Here is an 18,228-nt window from a genome sequence, read left to right as displayed (position 1 = left end):
ACGACGCCTAGGCAAAAAATGGGGAGAGGGCGTGCTGATGTCTTTCTATTTATGTGTCAAAACGTTCTGCATTTGGAAACAGTTAAATCACATGTTGTTTTGTGGGGGTGCCGACACTTACTTGTCACTGGTTCAGTAGCTCCCTGTTGGTTGTGTTATCGGTATATAGCTCTTTTCTTCACAGGTGCATATTGCTGTTTGAACTTAATTGAAATTTGTAATCAACAGCTGGCTTTTAGCCGCGTGTTTAAAACTGTTTGTCTGTGTGGTTAATGCTTACTTGTGGGCGGGGAGAGAATTCTCTCTCGATGCGGGTCCGCTTCACTGTTGTGTCTTTATTTTATCGAGCGCCTGTAATGTTAAGGTATGGGTTTTATTTTGGCCCTACATTACAACAACGGAGGTGATGCTCTGTACGGTGCATTGATTATCTTTATGTTTCTTACCTTGTGTTACCCCTGACGGGTCAGCAAATACATCCTCCGTTCTACTGCATCACCGGCTTGCTGGTTTCCGCGATTCAACTGGTGTTGTTCACGGTCACCCGGAAGTGTTTTACCCATTAAGCGGGATGCTAGGGATGATGGGACTTGTAGCACTACAGACACAGCACCAGAGGGCACGCGACGCCATGACTGCTCCCACAGTGAATCTTTATACCAGTTAATCAGACGTTCTGACAAAACGTGCTCAAATGTAACAGTTGTAAAAGGGAGTTGACGCATGCGTAAGATAGCCGTCTGGACAGGCCAGGCAAAATAGAGTTTGAATTCACCCAGCCAATCCCAGGATAAAACAAAAATTTTAAATACAATAGGACTCGTATTTACACGAGATCTATTGCATTAGAAACGGAAGTGCTGCCGTCAAAGAAGGCACGAACGGAGGGCGGGTGGTGGTGATACGAGAAGTAACGGACTGCGGGAGGGAACGGGGGAGGCAGGGGAACAAAACAGTTTTGAAAGTAAAGGGGCCGATACCCATGGAAGGAGAAAAATGACAACCTGGCCATCAGGAGGCGGGACTAAATTGATGAAAACCAATCAGAATGCAGCATTTAGGATTTCCGCTGATCAAAAAGCTAGGCGGAAAGTGGGCGGAGCTTCCCTCGCTATACTGTATACTTCTTGCCTCGCAAAGCGGAAGAGCATGTGCGCTGCAGCGCTAGGCGAGACCTAAAAAAGGGTACCCAGTAGTCAGAAGATTGTTCTTTAAGCTGAATATAAAAATGTAACTGAAAAAAGTTGACACCTGTGACCATCATTCAACTCAAGTAACCTCCAGTAAGATGAAATGTTCTTCATAGCAGTTCATCACATATCCAAAAGTCAAATTACTACCAACCAGATCGAGGAGAAATTATGAGCAATAAATCCAGTGGATATTTCACCAGGAAGGTTAATCTGTTTGTACATGCAATACAATAAGTATACGGCCTACATTAGCCTCAAGCGTTCCAGTCAGAAATTGCATTATATTTGCATCGAAGCAAAAGCCAAATCTTCCAGTCAAATCTTTTCAGGCATCCCTTATGTTAACAAAAATCTAATGTGCCAGAGCTCTGGTGAAAAAGAAAATGATTCGTGCCCCCGTGGAACGAACTTATCACACAGGACGGCAGATGTGTCATGCTGATTTACTACTGTGTGAAAGCAGAAGGGGAAAGCCTGGGCCTCGGGACCCCCGATCTGAATAAAGGCCTTCATTTTCCGCGCATTAACATCTGCTTGGAAACGCTGACGTACAATACCGCGCAGCGCGGCTTTTTGTAATGTCACAGATTCCTACCATGGGGGTTCCCTCCGTTCCTTTCTCCTCCGACGGGAAATTCTGAAGGGTGCCTTTCACCCCACGGTCAGACATTCTTTCCTGCCCTCCAAAGGAAAGAAAAAAAAACACATGCAGAAGGGATGCAGTCAACCAGAGTTAACGTTTTGTTTTTTTGAGGCAACCGAATCTTGGATTTACTTTTTTTTTTTCTACTGGGTGGTGCTGTTTGGAATATTGGGAAGCCAGAAAGGAGCAGCGGTCGTGCCGGGCTGTGCTAACAAAGTCCTCGCGGCAGCGCTGTTTGTCCTGGGCCAGCGGAGTGTGGGTGGGAGGGTGCGGTCACGTGACGTCGAGGCGGCCACCGCCGTGTTAAAGGCGCTCTGAGGGGAGCCGCCGCGCGCACAAGTGAGCAGAGCCCGGCGAAGCGCGCGGAGGAGGCACCTGCGCGCGCAGCCCCGTCCCAGGTGGAGCTTTGAAGCGTGTGAGCGCGCGGAGCTTGGAGGCAAGGTCCCCTGGATAAATGCAGCATCAGTAGAAGTGGAGACCGCAGGATTCTGGGCTGGGACGAGGATGCACGCCTGAGCCACAGAAGCAGGGAGCGCTGATCCATGTGATAAAACTTTAAACAAGTCTGGAACTCCAGTGCAATTTCACCACCTGCCTGAGTTTGAATGTAGGCGCGCGGATAAGTACAGATACTTTCAGAGGGGCCCCCCTTGGATGAGTCTGGTGAGTAAAATGTGTCTTATGTGGATGTGGAGGGAGGGGTGATGTGCCCACTAAGTAGTCTGTCGTCTTAGTGGCTGCGTTTCTTTGTGAGCGGCGCAGGCTGATTAGCATAGGGAGGCAGAGACGGACACGCTCCATCTGAGTGTAAAGATCGCGTTACACTGTGATGCAAACAAACACAGCCCGGTAAGTTAGATCCAACCGTCCAGTTAGTATCCACAAATTGCGTTTCAGGGCGGAGTGTGGCCACTTTATGAGTTAAGCCCACAATCCTCTTGAAATACATGACTGGCTCGAGTTTGAATATCCTGAATCCGGAGTTTTCCGATGGGATTACTTTTTTGTACTTTTAATTTAATCGGATACACGTGAATAATCGGTGATAACTAAGGAGTGAACGTTGTTAGGCTGTATTCAAGGAATGTGGCATCTTATCTGACGGCTTGGGTGTGCACCCTGGCACTGGGGCCGCTTTAGCCACACGCCCCATGCAGCGCCAGGAGCATTTTGGCAGTAAGTGGCTTATAAACAATCCGTGCATGGCTTACACCTTGGCACTGTTGTGGTTTGACAGAATGCACGCGTGTCTTTCACTAACACCCTGGCTCAGATGAGTGGCCTCTGTTGCTTCCACACACACACACGTTTTTACAATTCCACCTGGTGGGATACACTGACAATACCCATGCAACGTATTTTTAGTGAAACTGTGCGTCTGTTTGGAATCAGGAGGGATATAACAGCAGACGGGCGTTATTCCAAAGCTGACTTCACTTTATCATCATGGTCACTGACTGTTCTCAAATAAATAAGTCAGCGAAGGGACATGTCAGGCTCAGCATCCCATAATTAATCACATTGGGGGCTTCCAGCTGCACAGAATGCCACGTTGTTAATGCGCAGTGCTAAAAAATTATTAACTTTCAGAATGCTGCTAAGCGCTTTCTCTTTTTCGACAAAGCAGCCGAGGTAACAAACATTTAGAGTATTTTACATAAGATTACAAAGTTTGCCTTGAGCATGGATGCCAAGTTTAATATTGAGTTATACCCTGGTTTTAGATTCAGCTATTACCCTATCCTCCTCCACCAGTCCACACTTCTTCTAGTACACCACATCACCTTCACTAGCTGTATATCCTCCTGAACCAGATTGATTTTGTTCCACTAACCCACATCTACTCCAGAAGACCACAGTTCATCCACTAAACCACAGTTCCTTCAGAAGACTACATGCCCCCAGTTAAACCCACCAAAGCTCCTTCACTACATCCATATCCTTAAATAGAGTAATTTAATTCCACTAGACAACATCTCCTGCACAAGACCATAACCCATACACTAGACAACATCTCCTCCAGTAAATCATATCCCCTCCACTAGCTCCTGATGATTACCTAGGTCAATGTAACTCTACATGACCACATCTCTTTCACTAGACCATAATCTGTCTGCTAGACAAAATCTCTAGCAGACCATATCTCCACCACTAGCTCCATATCTTTAACTAGATCAGTGTAACTCCACTAGACACACCTCGCCACAGGACCATAATCCATCCACTACACATCTTCAGTAGACCAGATCACATTCACTAGCTCCATAGCTTTAACTAGATCAATTTAACTCGAGTAGACAACACCTCCTCCACAAGACCATAATTTATCCACTAGACAACATCTCCAATTAACAAGATGGCTTCCACTGGCTCCAGATCAGTTTAACTCCAGTAGATGTCTCCTTCAGTAGACCTTCATTTCTCCTCTAGACAGTATCTCCTCCCGTAGACAGTACACCTCAGTTAAGCCACAACTTTTGAAGTAGACAACATCTCACCTAGATCACAACTGCTTTACCAGATCATGCCTCCTGTAGATGACTATTACTTCAATAGACCACATTTCCTCGATTATACAACTTTTACATCACTAGACCATGTTCCCTCCTGTAAACAACTCCTTGCTTGATCGGATGTATGTCGTTACTACGCATGCTTTTACAATGCATGCCTTTACCACGCAGGTTTTACAACGCAAGTCATTACAACGACTTGCGTTGGGGGGCGCTGGATAGTGAATAGTTTAATTTACTATTCCAACTCCAGTCCCCGTGGTTAGTAGGGAAGGTTTTGGATAGTAAATTAAACTATTTCCTATCCTACAGCGCCCCCCAGCGCAAATCGTTGTAACGACTTGCGTTGTAAAAGTTGCGTGGTAAAGGTACTGCGTGGTAAAAGTTGCGTTGTAAATGCTGTTTCCCTGCTTGATCTGACCACATCTCCCCCTAAAGTTAACTGTTATATCACTAAACGCCAAAAACCTCCTGAGGTCACTGGTACTTCACTATACCAGATCTCACCCGAAGAGAACTGTTATTTCAGTAGACCACTTCTCCTCCCGTAGATTGCTATTACTTCATTAGACCACATCTCCTGTAGATGACTATTGCTTCATTTTTGGACCACATCTTCTTCTATAGATGACTGTTACTTCACTAAACCACAGTTCCCCCATTTTAAGACTGTTACTTCACGGGACCACATCTCCTCCCATAGATGACTATTACTTCACTAGCCCACATCTCACAGAGATGACTATTACTTCACAAGACCACGTCTCCCATAGATGACTATTACTTCACTAGACCACATCTCCCATAGATGACTATTACTTCACTAGACCACATCTCCCATAGATGACTATTACTTCACTAGACCACATCTCCCATAGATGACTGTTACTTCACTAGACCACATCTCCCATAGATGACTGTTACTTCACTAGACCACATCTCCCATAGATGACTATTACTTCACTAGACCACATCTCCCATAGATGACTGTTACTTCACTAGACCACATCACCCATAGATGACTATTACTTCACTAGACCACATCTCCCATAGATGACTATTACTTCACTAGACCACATCTCCCATAGATGACTGTTACTTCACTAGACCACATCTCCCATAGATGACTATTACTTCACGAGACCACATCTCACAGAGAGGACTATTACTTCACAAGACCACGTCTCCCATAGATGACTATTACTTCACTAGACCACATCTCCCATAGATGACTGTTACTTCACTAGACCACATCTCCCATAGATGACTATTACTTCACTAGACCACATCTCCCATAGATGACTGTTACTTCACTAGCCCACATCTCCCATAGATAATTATTACTTCACGAGACCACATCTCCCATAGATGACTATTACTTCACGAGATCACATCTCACAGAGATGACTGTTACTTCTCGAGACCACATCTCCGATAAATGAATATTACTTCATTGGACCCCATCTCACAGAGATGACTATTACTTGAGTAGCCCACATCTCCTATAGATGACTGTTACTTCACTAGACCACATCTCCCATAGATGACTGTTACTTCACTAGACCACATCTCCCATAGATGACTATTACTTCACGAGACCACATCTCACAGAGATGACTATTACTTCACAAGACCACGTCTGCCATAGATGACTATTAATTCACTAGACCACATCTCCCATAGATGACTGTTACTTCACTAGACCACATCTCCCATAGATGACTGTTACTTCACTAGCCCACATCTCCCATAGATGATTATTACTTCACGAGACCACATCTCCCATAGATGACTATTACTTCACGAGATCACATCTCACAGAGATGACTGTTACTTCTCGAGACCACATCTCCGATAAATGAATATTACTTCATTGGACCCCATCTCACAGAGATGACTATTACTTGAGTAGCCCACATCTCCTATAGATGACTGTTACTTCACTAGACCACATCTCCCATAGATGACTGTTACTTCACGAGACCACATCTCACAGAGATGACTATTACTTCACAAGACCACGTCTCCCATAGATGACTATTAATTCACTAGACCACATCTCCCATAGATGACTGTTACTTCACTAGACCACATCTCCCATAGATGACTATTACTTCACTAGACCACATCTCCCATAGATGACTGTTACTTCACTAGCCCACATCTCCCATAGATGACTATTACTTCACGAGACCACATCTCCCATATATGACTATTACTTCACGAGATCACATCTCACAGAGATGACTGTTACTTCTCGAGACCACATCTCCGATAAATGAATATTACTTCATTGGACCCCATCTCACAGAGATGACTATTACTTGAGTAGCCCACATCTCCCATAGATGACTATTACTTCACGAGACCACATCTCACAGAGATGACTGTTACTTCTCGAGACCACATCTCCGATAAATGAATATTACTTCATTGGACCCCATCTCACAGAGATGACTATTACTTGAGTAGCCCACATCTCCCATAGATGACTATTACTTCACGAGACCACATCTCACAGAGATGACTGTTTCTTCCCTAGAACGCATTTCCTCTCATGGGAGTTTGTGGCAGGAAAGATTAACTTTGAATCCTAATGTTCTTTTTGATCGAAGATGATAGAAAACATGTTTGAGGTTAAATAACTAAAAGCATCTCGTCCCAGGCGCCTCGGGGGAAGGCGAGGAAAGGCCCTCTGATGGCTTTCATGTGGTCACCCTCCCTCCAGAGGCTGAACATCTGTGTACATCTGAGGACGCAGAGGAGGCAGAAGTGAGTGCAAAGTCACAAGTGACATGCTGGTTCAGTCTCTAATGGTGAAACTGTATTTGCAGGATTCCGTGGTGGCTCATGAGACCTTGTTGTTTATTTTCAGTTTTGCGTTGCTTTTTCGGAGGCTTGTGGTAAAAATACCCAGACTCACATTCATGCAGCAGAATCCATGCTGTCTGTGGACAGAACAACTTTAGGGCGTCCACGGTCTGCTCTGGCCGCGCCCCTAGTACTAGTGAGAAGGTGTGAGGCAGGCGTGAGAGCGCACATCCTATGCGAACAGTGTGATCTTGGGCAGGGTACGTGTTAACTTTCGAGCACTTGGAACCTTCCCTGCAAGGCCCGGATTGAACTCTGGAATGTCCCTACTCCCGGCGGTACCTCGGGCATTGACCTGCTACACTCCTCCGGAAGCCCCCCCCCACTCCCCCTCCGTCTTTGGCCCGTGGCCCACGAAGCCCTCCCTGGCCTTATATGCCCCGAAACAAAAACTGTCACTGCTCCCACCGCCGCCGCGCATCTTTACTCTGGGCGAGAGAGGCGTTCGCGTCCTACGGATACACAAGCCTTGCTCATCTGTTAGGACTGTGGGGGTGCCCTGGGCCCTGGAAGCCCTTTGGATGTCTATGCCCAGAGCTTTAAGTGGGGTGAAAAAACTGGGGGGGCGTGCACTCAAAGGGGCGTGGCCAATGTATTTAAGGGCGTGGTTAAATACATATAAACTAAAAAATCTGAGTTTAGCATAGTGTGACGCCCGACTAGTATTTTGTTGCTTTTGTCATTGCATCCACATATATAATACAACGAGTAACATTACACCTACAACAAGCCGGGACTGGTGGCTTTGCCAATGGTTGTTAGTCGCATTAGATAGATAAGCAACAACTTGTTACATCAATGTCAGTGAAGGGTGGTACTGCTGCAGAGCTAAGATTTTTATCACCCTGAAAGTGAGGGCAAAAAGGGAGAGCTCGATATGGACCCGTTTCAACACCTGCTTTTTAACTGAGCACCGGCAGGACCCGGCCCACCTAAACCCTGGACTATTCCTTAGAGGCTGTTGCCTTGTTTCAGTGCATTTATTTCTAAAAGTGCCCTGCTGAGAGCGGCGCTTCAGGGGCGTGGCCCCTGCTGGACAGCAGCCCCGAACCCTCGCCTGCTCTGCCAATGTGACCAATGTGACCACAGCTTACCCAGGCTGGCACGGTGACTTGAAGACAGTCGGTGACCGGGAAGAAGCAGGGTCCTTTCTGCAGTTTCAGTGTCGTTTAACCTCTGCTTTTTGCAAACACTGTTCAAGATTGTGTTTGCGCTTGCCGTATGTCTCCCCTGAGGATTATTGGCGTGGCAGGGGGCAGGGGGCAGCGAAGAAATGGTGAACGGTGCAGCCCATCTAATCAGATAACTCGGTAGGTCAATGTGCCTGCCTCCTACTGGAATCTTTTGTTTAACTCGTCTGGCTGACTGGCTCTTCCTTTCATCATCTGAAGCTGATGAGATGAGTGTGACTGACATGAGTATTATTGACACCTGTCATTCGGGGCGCTACGCTCTACACGACTGTAGTAACACATGCTACATATTAACACTTTGTGATCATGGCAGTTGCCTGGATCTCAGTTTTTATGAACCACGCCTGGGGTCTCCGCCCTTTCTTGCAGCAGGAATGGAGTAGACATTGCTACTACAGTTCCCATTGTAGTGCCTTCTAGACAGAGTCGCAACGAGAGCCAAATTTCGGAGGGGGGCGTACGAAAAATTTCGGGGGGTGGGGGGTGTCTGGCTCCTCCAGCAATATGCAGAGTTCAGACATTTTTGACTGCACTTGATGGAGAAACCCTAAAACGCAAATAATCGGCTGATGCAGGGAATGCTCTCCCGTAAAAAAAAATCCAGTGCCCGTTTGTAGAGGGAGCACTGAGCAGACAGTTTGGGTAATGTTTCACTCACGGGAGACCGTCCAAGTGTGCAGGCTAGCGATGGCCGAGACCGCTGATCCGCATCGTCACATAAAATCTCTGTGTTTCCGTTGCATCTCCAACGACAGTTCAGGAGAAAAAAAAGGCAGTCTTTGTTCCTCGCAGCCCCCTCCCTCGCCCCCGCGTCCCACCTGCAGGGGCCCCTGAGACAATGTACAAAGGGCAGAGCCCCCCTGGGAACAGTAGCTAATTTGTCTCAGTAATTTCAGGCAAGCGCTCAGATGAAGAACGCGGCGCTAAATTAAATGTTATTGTTCTAAACCAGCAACAGACAATCCTCAAAGTAGTTTAGAGATCAGAGACATGTCTTGCCCTTTTTGGGGCATGTAAAAAACTGGGAAATCCCATGATTTGCAAGTTGAGTAAAAATAATCTCAACGTGGCCATCCGGCACAACTACCCCAGGTGGGGGCAACAACACGCCGACAGAATGTCAAATCACTTTGTTGGTTTAATGCCATTCATCTCTCTTTGCTTTGACAATCTCGTGACACGGGTTTGCTTCTGTGAGAGTAACCTTCAGGCTGGCCGAAGGTTACTCACTAAAAATACCTCTGCTACAATTACCATTTGCCCCAGACTGCCCTCAAGCAGTTTAATTTCACAGTTCCAGGAATTCTGCAGTCGGGAACTTGGCCTAGTGCTGGTGACCTTGGCACCCAGCAAGGGGACACTGAAGAATTTGTTCCTGTATTGTGCATTTCTAATGTGTAATACTGTAGCGCCTTATATCTCTATCAAGGCACCACAAGGTTTTCCGTGGACAGAGCTTGTTGGAAGGGCGTGGCTTTGTATTGTATTCTGTATGGAGCGAGTTTTAGTGTCATGATCACCAGAGAGGCGTTGTTACATATATCCACCACTCACATTACTTTCATATGTCACCATACTAATTTACCATGAATCCTTTATGGGTTTCTGGGAGTAGCGTACTACTCGCCAAAAAAACCAAGCGCTATATAAATACAAAACGTGTTCCTCTTCTATCCTTCTGCTATCCTTCCGAATTCAAATAACTGACTAACCTATCCACCACTTAAATTACTTTCATATTTCACTACTCTAATTCAACACTAATCCTTTATGGGTCCCAAAGTAGCGTGCTACTCGCCGAAAAAGTGCTTCGACGCCTCGACAGGGGTAGTAAGCGCTATATAAATGCAATTACAATACAATATAGTTGTGTTTGTGCGTGGAGTGAAGAGGCCTGGGGGGACTAAAGCGCTTAAGCGCATTTAGCATCAGTGAATATCGCGTGGTTATTCACAATGTAAAATGTATTATGGATCTTCAGTAAGACATCCATTTTCTATCCGTTTCCGATACTGTCACTCATGCGAACTGAGAAAAAGTTGGGCAAATTGATATGCCCAAGATCAGACGGAGGAGGTAAGCTGGGATTGCCAGGATTACAACCCTGGTGTTCTGGGTACAAATATTTTAAACAACGAAGGAGTGACTTAATGAAAACAAAATAAGACAAAACAAGGTGTGTTAGGTTATGCAATGGTCCCTACCCGGTTGGCATAACTGTAAGGTTGGAAAAATCCAATCCTAACAATCAGGAGGTCGCAACCCAGAAGAGTAGTATAACTACACATAACTGGAAAGGACAAGTAAACCTCTTTGTTAAAAGGACCCTCACTCACCACTAGTTGGTGACATGCTTCATCATAGGGTCCCCGCTGGGGTGGCCGAATGCCCCCCCAGCGTGCTACAACGCCTGATTTACAGCGGAGCGGGTTGGTGTTGAGTGTGACAGTGGTTTAACTCAAAAGAAATTGTTGCAAAATAAGTGAGTGCAGAATTTAAAAATTACTAGGTTGAAACCCAAACAAAATCTTCAATGTGGGCCAACCTGTATCCAGATTAAAAAGGCGGACAAAATAGGTTCTGAATTTGGAGACCTGTGTCCTTGAGTGAGATATAAGGTCAACATGTTTCTGCTGTAAAAATGCAGGATCGCACAGCATTCGTCAGGACCATAGACCAATAGCACTCCGGTGGTATGTACACACTAAGGTACACCCTCCCGTGAGGCACTTGATGTAAAAAATTGAAAGAGTATGATGTAATTACTCACGGATATTGCCCGTGTCGGCACACTGTGATTCACAGCAGCCCGAGTTACAGCTAGAAGGAGGGAAATTCTCTTCATGGGTCAAGACAGCACGGGAATTGTTCACGCGGTGTAAAATTTTTCCACTCGCGACTCCCCGTCCAAAACCTATGCTACAGACGGCAGTCCTGTAGCATAGGTTTTGGACGGGGAGTCGCGAGTGGAAAAATTTTACACCGCGTGAACAATTCCCGTGCTGTCTTGACCCATGAAGAGAATTTCCCTCCTTCTAGCTGTAACTCGGGCTGCTGTGAATCACAGTGTGCCGACACGGGCAATATCCGTGAGTAATTACATCATACTCTTTCAATTTTTTACATCAAGTGCCTCACGGGAGGGTGTACCTTAGTGTGTACATACCACCGGAGTGCTATTGGTCTATGGTCCTGACGAATGCTGTGCGATCCTGCATTTTTACAGCAGAAACATGTTGACCTTATATCTCACTCAAGGACACAGGTCTCCAAATTCAGAACCTATTTTGTCCGCCTTTTTAATCTGGATACAGGTTGGCCCACATTGAAGATTTTGTTTGGGTTTCAACCTAGTAATTTTTAAATTCTGCACTCACTTATTTTGCAACAATTTCTTTTGAGTTAAACCACTGTCACACTCAACACCAACCCGCTCCGCTGTAAATCAGGCGTTGTAGCACGCTGGGGGGGCATTCGGCCACCCCAGCGGGGACCCTATGATGAAGCATGTCACCAACTAGTGGTGAGTGAGGGTCCTTTTAACAAAGAGGTTTACTTGTCCTTTCCAGTTATGTGTAGTTATACTACTCTTCTGGGTTGCGACCTCCTGATTGTTAGGATTGGATTTTTCCAACCTTACAGTTATGCCAACCGGGTAGGGACCATTGCATAACCTAACACACCTTGTTTTGTCTTATTTTGTTTTCATTAAGTCACTCCTTCGTTGTTTAAAATATAATTATTGGGGTACAGGAGTGTCTACTCGCGCCCTATCTCTCTTGTTGATTTTGTTGGTTCTGGGTACAAAGCCACATCCTACCTCTGACTCCATTTCCTTCCTGGATTCTATGGCAGGACCGGAGGCTTCAGATTATGCTTCTCAATCTTTACTGCATAAAACACAGCAGCCAATGAAAATGTATATTTTCAGTAAACAATAACAATAAAACTTCATTACCCATGAACACCCATGAGTATAGGCACGCCCCCACAGTCCATAAGAACCCCTTGCGTGCTCCCATCATCCTCTTTCTTTGCTGCTCACAAGCCAGAGTTAAGTGTACCTTCCCTGTCCCCTCACTCTGCTTGTCGCTTTGGGGGTGTCTTGGGAGACGTGCATGTGTTTACTGATTGATGCGGGTGGTTCCGCTTATGGATTGAGGACTGGGGTGCTCTCTGGTGTGATTTTATTTCATTTATGTGCTTTAACAGGTTCGAGCGCTCACCTTGCGCTCCCTCGCTTGGGCCGTCTTTCCGAGGGGCTGCTCCCGCGTTGGAGCGAGCGCCTGTCAGCGCGCGGCTTCCCTGGGGAGTGCGCGACTGCCAGCGCGTGTTTTTCACGGTCTTTGACCGGCGAGGGGCATTCCGCTTTCTCCACTGGGGCCCGGTACCGGCTGCCTGAGGGCGCGCGGAGGCTTCCCTAGTGCGCCCTGCGTTCAGGCCGGGTGGCTCACGGCCGACGCGCGCGCCCAGAAACGCTGACCATTTGGGCTGGTTTTCAGTTGGATTTGGTCGCGTTTTGGGCGGCGCGCCTCGGCACGTCTCCCTGACTTTCTAGAACGCGCGTTTTGCGCGTTCTACACACCGGTTTGCCTCACGCTTGATCGCCTGTGCTGGGTGTATTATTTTGGACGTCCAGAGTGTGCACACGCTCTTTAGATTAAGGACTTTGGCCACTGGCTGCTTTGACTACAGCTTTGCTGAGGGGGTTTGGGTACAGGTGGTGATATTATCTTGTTGTGTGCAGTGGGCTGACCCCCCCCACCACCCCCATATACTGCCAGGGTTGTTCCCTGTTACCTTGATTTTCAGCACCATGGAGGAATGGGTTCGGTACCCTGAAGATGGTGAGGCAGATGGGGAGGTAACTAATGAGGGACAGCAGGAGGCTGTCCTCGAAGATACCATTGTAGAAGCCTTGGATGCCTCGGTCCAAGCTTCTGTGGATAAGGCCTTGGACCGGAAGGTCCCCCAGACTGTGCAGCAGGCACTGGCAGTGGCCCTACGCCCCATTCAAAAACAATTGAAAGGCTTTGCTAAGCGCCATGGGTATGGGAAGCGCAAGCAGCAGAAGCGCGATGTTCCCTCTACCTCGGCTTCAGTCCCTGAGGAACGGCAGATGTGGCCGCATGCGCAGTCCTTAGCTGCCCTGCCGGTCAAAGATGTCCCTAGCCAGCCAAGTTCTGGAGGCAAGGCTACTAGTAAGCGCAGGGTAGTGGTGGACACGGATACCACCACCACCACGACTACAGGTACCGATACGGATACTGATACTTCGGAGGAGCAACCTCCGCCCCCTAAGAAGGCCAGACTGGCTCCCAAAGTGGTGGAGGATAAGACCCCTAAGGCTTTTCACTTCGATCCTTCGAATATTGTTCACCCTCGGTCTTCGGACTGGGTTCCTCCACCGGATGTGTCAGATTATATTCATGACCACCTCCGGAAGAGCTTCACCCGGGAGGTGCGCAACCGGCTGCGGTCGGAATGCCCGCGTCCTGATATTCCGGACTGCGTCGCTGACACGCCGGAAATTGACGCAAGTATGCTGACATTCCTCAAAAAATTTTCAAAGGATCCGAAAAGAGGGCTCGACAGGGCCTGGCGGGGCTGTCAGGACAAGATGCTCGATGTCATAGGGCCCCTAGCGAAGATCCTGGAAATGGCCTTGGCGGCCAAACAAGGGGCTGATCCAGTAGATCCTGACATCCTGGCGGAATGGACTCAGCGCGCCATTTGTTTCCTGGGCAATGCGAATTGCGCTGTTTCTTCGGAGCGGCGCAAGTCCTTGCTGATGCGCATGGATAGCAATTTAACGGAACTGGCGGAGGCAGAACCGGGCCCTCTGGCGGGGGGGTGTCTCTTTGGAGACAGGTTCGTGAAGGATGTCACCAAATATGTAGGCACCTTCACCGCATTGGATAAGGCCCAGAGTGGTATTAAACGAGCTCTGACGCAGGGTGTTTTCAACCGGGCCGGGCGAGGCGGGGGTCGCTCGTCAGGCCGAGGGTTCCAGAGAGGCTCCCAGAGAGGTGATTTCGGCCGTGGCCGCGGCGAGTGGGATTCTACCCGCGGAGGAACCTTCTACCCATCGAGAAGAGGCTTCAACAAGGGCCGTTTCCAGTCGGGAAACAACAGGGCGAATTTCAAGGCCCACCAAAGTTCCGGTGAGTCCGACAAATGTGTCTTTCCTTCCTTTGGGGGGTCGCACGCAACATTGCCTGCCTCAGTGGCGAGTGTTGACCCAGGATGTTTGGGTCTTGCAGACTGTTCAGGGTTTCAGGCTGGATTTCTACTCCCAGCCGGCGCAAGCGTTTCCCCCGCCACCTCTCCATTTTTCCCAACTAGATCACAGTTTTATAGAGGCAGAGGTGGCAGACTTGCTGAGGAAGGGCGCGATCGCTTTTTGTCAAAGAAACCCTCGCGGCTTCGCCAGCAATGTCTTTCTGGTCCAAAAGAAGGGAGGTGGCAACAGGCTTGTACTCAACCTCAGAGACTTCAACCAGCATCTGGTGTACAACCATTTCAAAATGGAGGGTATCCACATGTTAGCGGATTTGTTGCAAGAAGGAGATTGGTTAGTGCGATTAGATCTGAAAGATGCTTATCTTTCTATTCCTATTTTTCCTCCGCACCGCAGATTCCTGCAGTTTCAGTGGAACGGCCGGTGGTACGAGTATTTAGCTCTTCCTTTCGGTCTCTCCTCGGCTCCCTGGTGTTTCACCAAGGTAATGAAGCCAGTGGTGGCTTTCCTCAGGGAGAGGGGAGTGCGCATGATCATTTACCTAGACGACATTCTGATCATGGCGCAGGACAGGTCAGTGTTGCAGCAACACTTGACCATGACTATATCCTTACTACAGAGCCTGGGGTTTGTGATAAATCTAGCGAAGTCAGTGGTGACCCCGGCTCAGGTGATAGATTTTCTGGGGTTCACGGTCAATTCCCTCACGGCGCAGCTGCTTCTTCCGCAAGCGAAGTTGAGGGACCTGAAGAAGGAGATCAGGAAACTACTGGACAGTCAGTTGGTCTCGCTCAGAACCCTGGCCAGGATTGTAGGAGTCCTGGCGTCATCTATTCAGGCGATATTTCCAGGTCCTTTGCACTACAGAGCCCTCCAACGTCTGAAGATCAGACACCTTCAGAAGGGTCTCTCGTATACGGACTCGGTTCCGCTTACGGACGAGGTTCGGCACGAACTCCAATGGTGGCTCGGCCACGTGGATGCCTGGAACGGCAGAGCGATCTTCGGGTCGCGACCAGATGTGGTAATCGAGTCGGACGCCAGCAGATGGGGCTGGGGCGCGCGCTGTGGAGAGGTTTCCACAGGCGGCAGATGGTCATCTCAGGATCTGGAACTTCACATAAACTGTTTGGAATTACTGGCAGGATCGTTTGCGGTCCGCACGTTATCCCCGAAGCAGACATCATGTTGTATCCTCCTGCGCCTGGACAATGTGTCCGCAGTGAGGTATATCAACAAGTTGGGCGGCACGAGGTCGTCTCTTCTTGTCCAGATAGCCAAAGAGTTTTGGCATTACTGTCTACAGAACCAGATATCAGTCATAGCAGAGTACATCCCGGGTCAGGCCAACCAAGTGGCGGATTGGCATTCCAGACACTTGAGGGATTACAGCGACTGGAAGCTGCTTCCCCAGGTCTTCCTCTGGTTGCAGGCAGTTTGGGGTCCGTTTCAGACGGACCTGTTCGCGTCCAGGTTGACATATCAACTTCCCCGGTTCTTCAGCTGGAGACCGGATCCGATGGCGGCAGCGACGGACGCGTTTCTCCAGGATTGGTCGGGGGGGATCCAATATGCGTTTCCCCCCTTCCTGTTGATTCCCAGAGTTATGACTCAGGTGATACGGCAAGCGGCGGAGATTGTCATGGTGACTCCGTGGTGGACATCACAAGCGTGGTTTCCCAAGTTGTTGCAGTGGAGCTGCGACCGCCCCCGGCTGCTGCCGGATTTGAAGTGGTTGTTGCAGGGCCCTCGTCAGGAACAGCACCCATTGCTGTTGGAGGGCAGGTTATCCCTGATGGCATGGAGGCTTTCAGGGAACAGTGGCACATGCCTGGAATTTCGGACAAGACTGCAGACTTTATCAAGCAGGCTTGGGCACCTTCCACCAGGAAGCGATACTCCGCTGCCTGGAAGAACTGGGTGGATTGGTGCGTGGGACGACATCTGGATCCCGTGGGGGCAGAGTTATCCCAAGTATTGAATTTTTTATCCGAGAAGGCGACAGGTGGCCTAGCGTATCGTTCGGTCAACAACTTTCGCTCAGCCGTCTCAGCGGGGCATGCCCTGGTGGATGGTAAACCGGTGGGCATGCATCCGGTAGTTTGTAAGTTGTTGAAAGGCATCAGGGTGGCTAACCCTCCCAAACCCAAGTATACGGGTTTGTGGGATGTCTCAGTTGTGATTTCTTTGCTCGACAGATGGCCGGTTAATTCTCTCCTGTCCAGGAAGCAATTGTGGGCTAAATTAGCCATGTTGCTTTGTCTATCCTCTTGCAGAAGATCTTCAGACGTCAGAGCGCTCGACGTAACAGGTAGAGTGTTTACCCCGGAAGGGGTCTCCTTTCATATTACAGGTCGTACTAAAACAATGTCTAGACATATATCTTATAATGCTTTTCCTGACAATGAAAAACTATGTGTGGTCCATTGTTTGAAGACCTACGAGGAATGTACAAAGGCCTTGCGGCCGCAGGGCTGTTCACAATTATTGATTGCTATTCAGAAGCCCTTTAAACCAGTGGCGGCTGCCACTATTGCTAGATGGCTTCGGTTCATTATGAAGGAAGCAGGTGTTGATACAAATGTTTTTGGTGCTCATTCAGTTAGAGGCGCGATGGCGTCCAAGTCATATGGTTTAGGATCCAGTATCCAAGATATTATGCATTGTGCAGATTGGTCCTCTGATTCAACGTTTAAGACGTTTTATTACAAGCCGGTGGGAGACATTACTTCTGTGGTATTTAATCAGCGTTAAACTAGCATAATCTGAAGCCTCCGGTCCTGCCATAGAATCACAAATTTGCTAGCATTCGCGACAAGAATTTGCAATTCTATTAAGGACACGGAGGCGAGGATTATCCCACCCGGCTTAATGTACTGTATGTATTAAGCTTACCCACCCTTTTATGCAAGGATTACGGTGGTGTTGTTTCCTTTATTTCAGGATCTGATAAGAAGTCGGACTGATCGACTCCGGAGGTCAGGATGTTCCGCCTGAAGCTGTTCTTCCACGTTGGAGGATTGTGATGGTTCAAGTTTTGTTGGACTTGTTTCGCCTCAAAGAAAGAGGATGATGGGAGCACGCAAGGGGTTCTTATGGACTGTGGGGGCGTGCCTATACTCATGGGTGTTCATGGGTAATGAAGTTTTATTGTTATTGTTTACTGAAAATATACATTTTCATTGGCTGCTGTGTTTTATGCAGTAAAGATTGAGAAGCATAATCCTCGCCTCCGTGTCCTTAATAGAATTGCAAATTCTTGTCGCGAATGCTAGCAAATTTGTGATTCGGCGTCAGCCTTGTATTTTTCACCAGGCGGAGAGCCCTTCTCACACTTTGCACAGTACGGATGCCTTCCCAGCTCAGAAAGCATTTTACCGCCAGGCCCTTGTGTGCCGCGCGAGGTGAGAAGTTCACACCCCAAACTCGAGCCTTGCGTCGCTCATTAACCTTGGCTGTCAACATGGCCGCGCCCAGAACGCAGTTTTAAGATAATAAACGTTTGCTTGGGCAACTGTGGCAGAGCAGAGAATGCTTAAATGTACCTTCTGGTTTTGGGCGGGGAGCTCTCTTT

The 18,228-nt window shown here is 48.1% G+C and overlaps 1 protein-coding gene across 1 annotated transcript in view; it reads left to right on the top strand.

The window, feature by feature from the left end:
- The first annotated feature begins 2,147 nt into the window (after positions 1-2,147).
- Positions 2,148-18,228, top strand: part of PRSS23 (serine protease 23) — a 54,524-nt gene continuing 38,443 nt past the window's right edge. The window contains exon 1 of the mRNA XM_078658436.1: positions 2,148-2,499. The gene's annotated coding sequence lies outside the window, so the exon portion shown is untranslated. The remainder of the gene's footprint in view (positions 2,500-18,228) is intronic.

This window comes from Lissotriton helveticus, chromosome 8 (assembly GCF_964261635.1).
Source record: "Lissotriton helveticus chromosome 8, aLisHel1.1, whole genome shotgun sequence".
In the NCBI taxonomy this organism is placed as follows: domain Eukaryota; kingdom Metazoa; phylum Chordata; class Amphibia; order Caudata; family Salamandridae; genus Lissotriton; species Lissotriton helveticus.
Note: the sequence above shows the minus strand (reverse complement) of the source record. Positions and strands in the feature narration are given on the sequence as shown.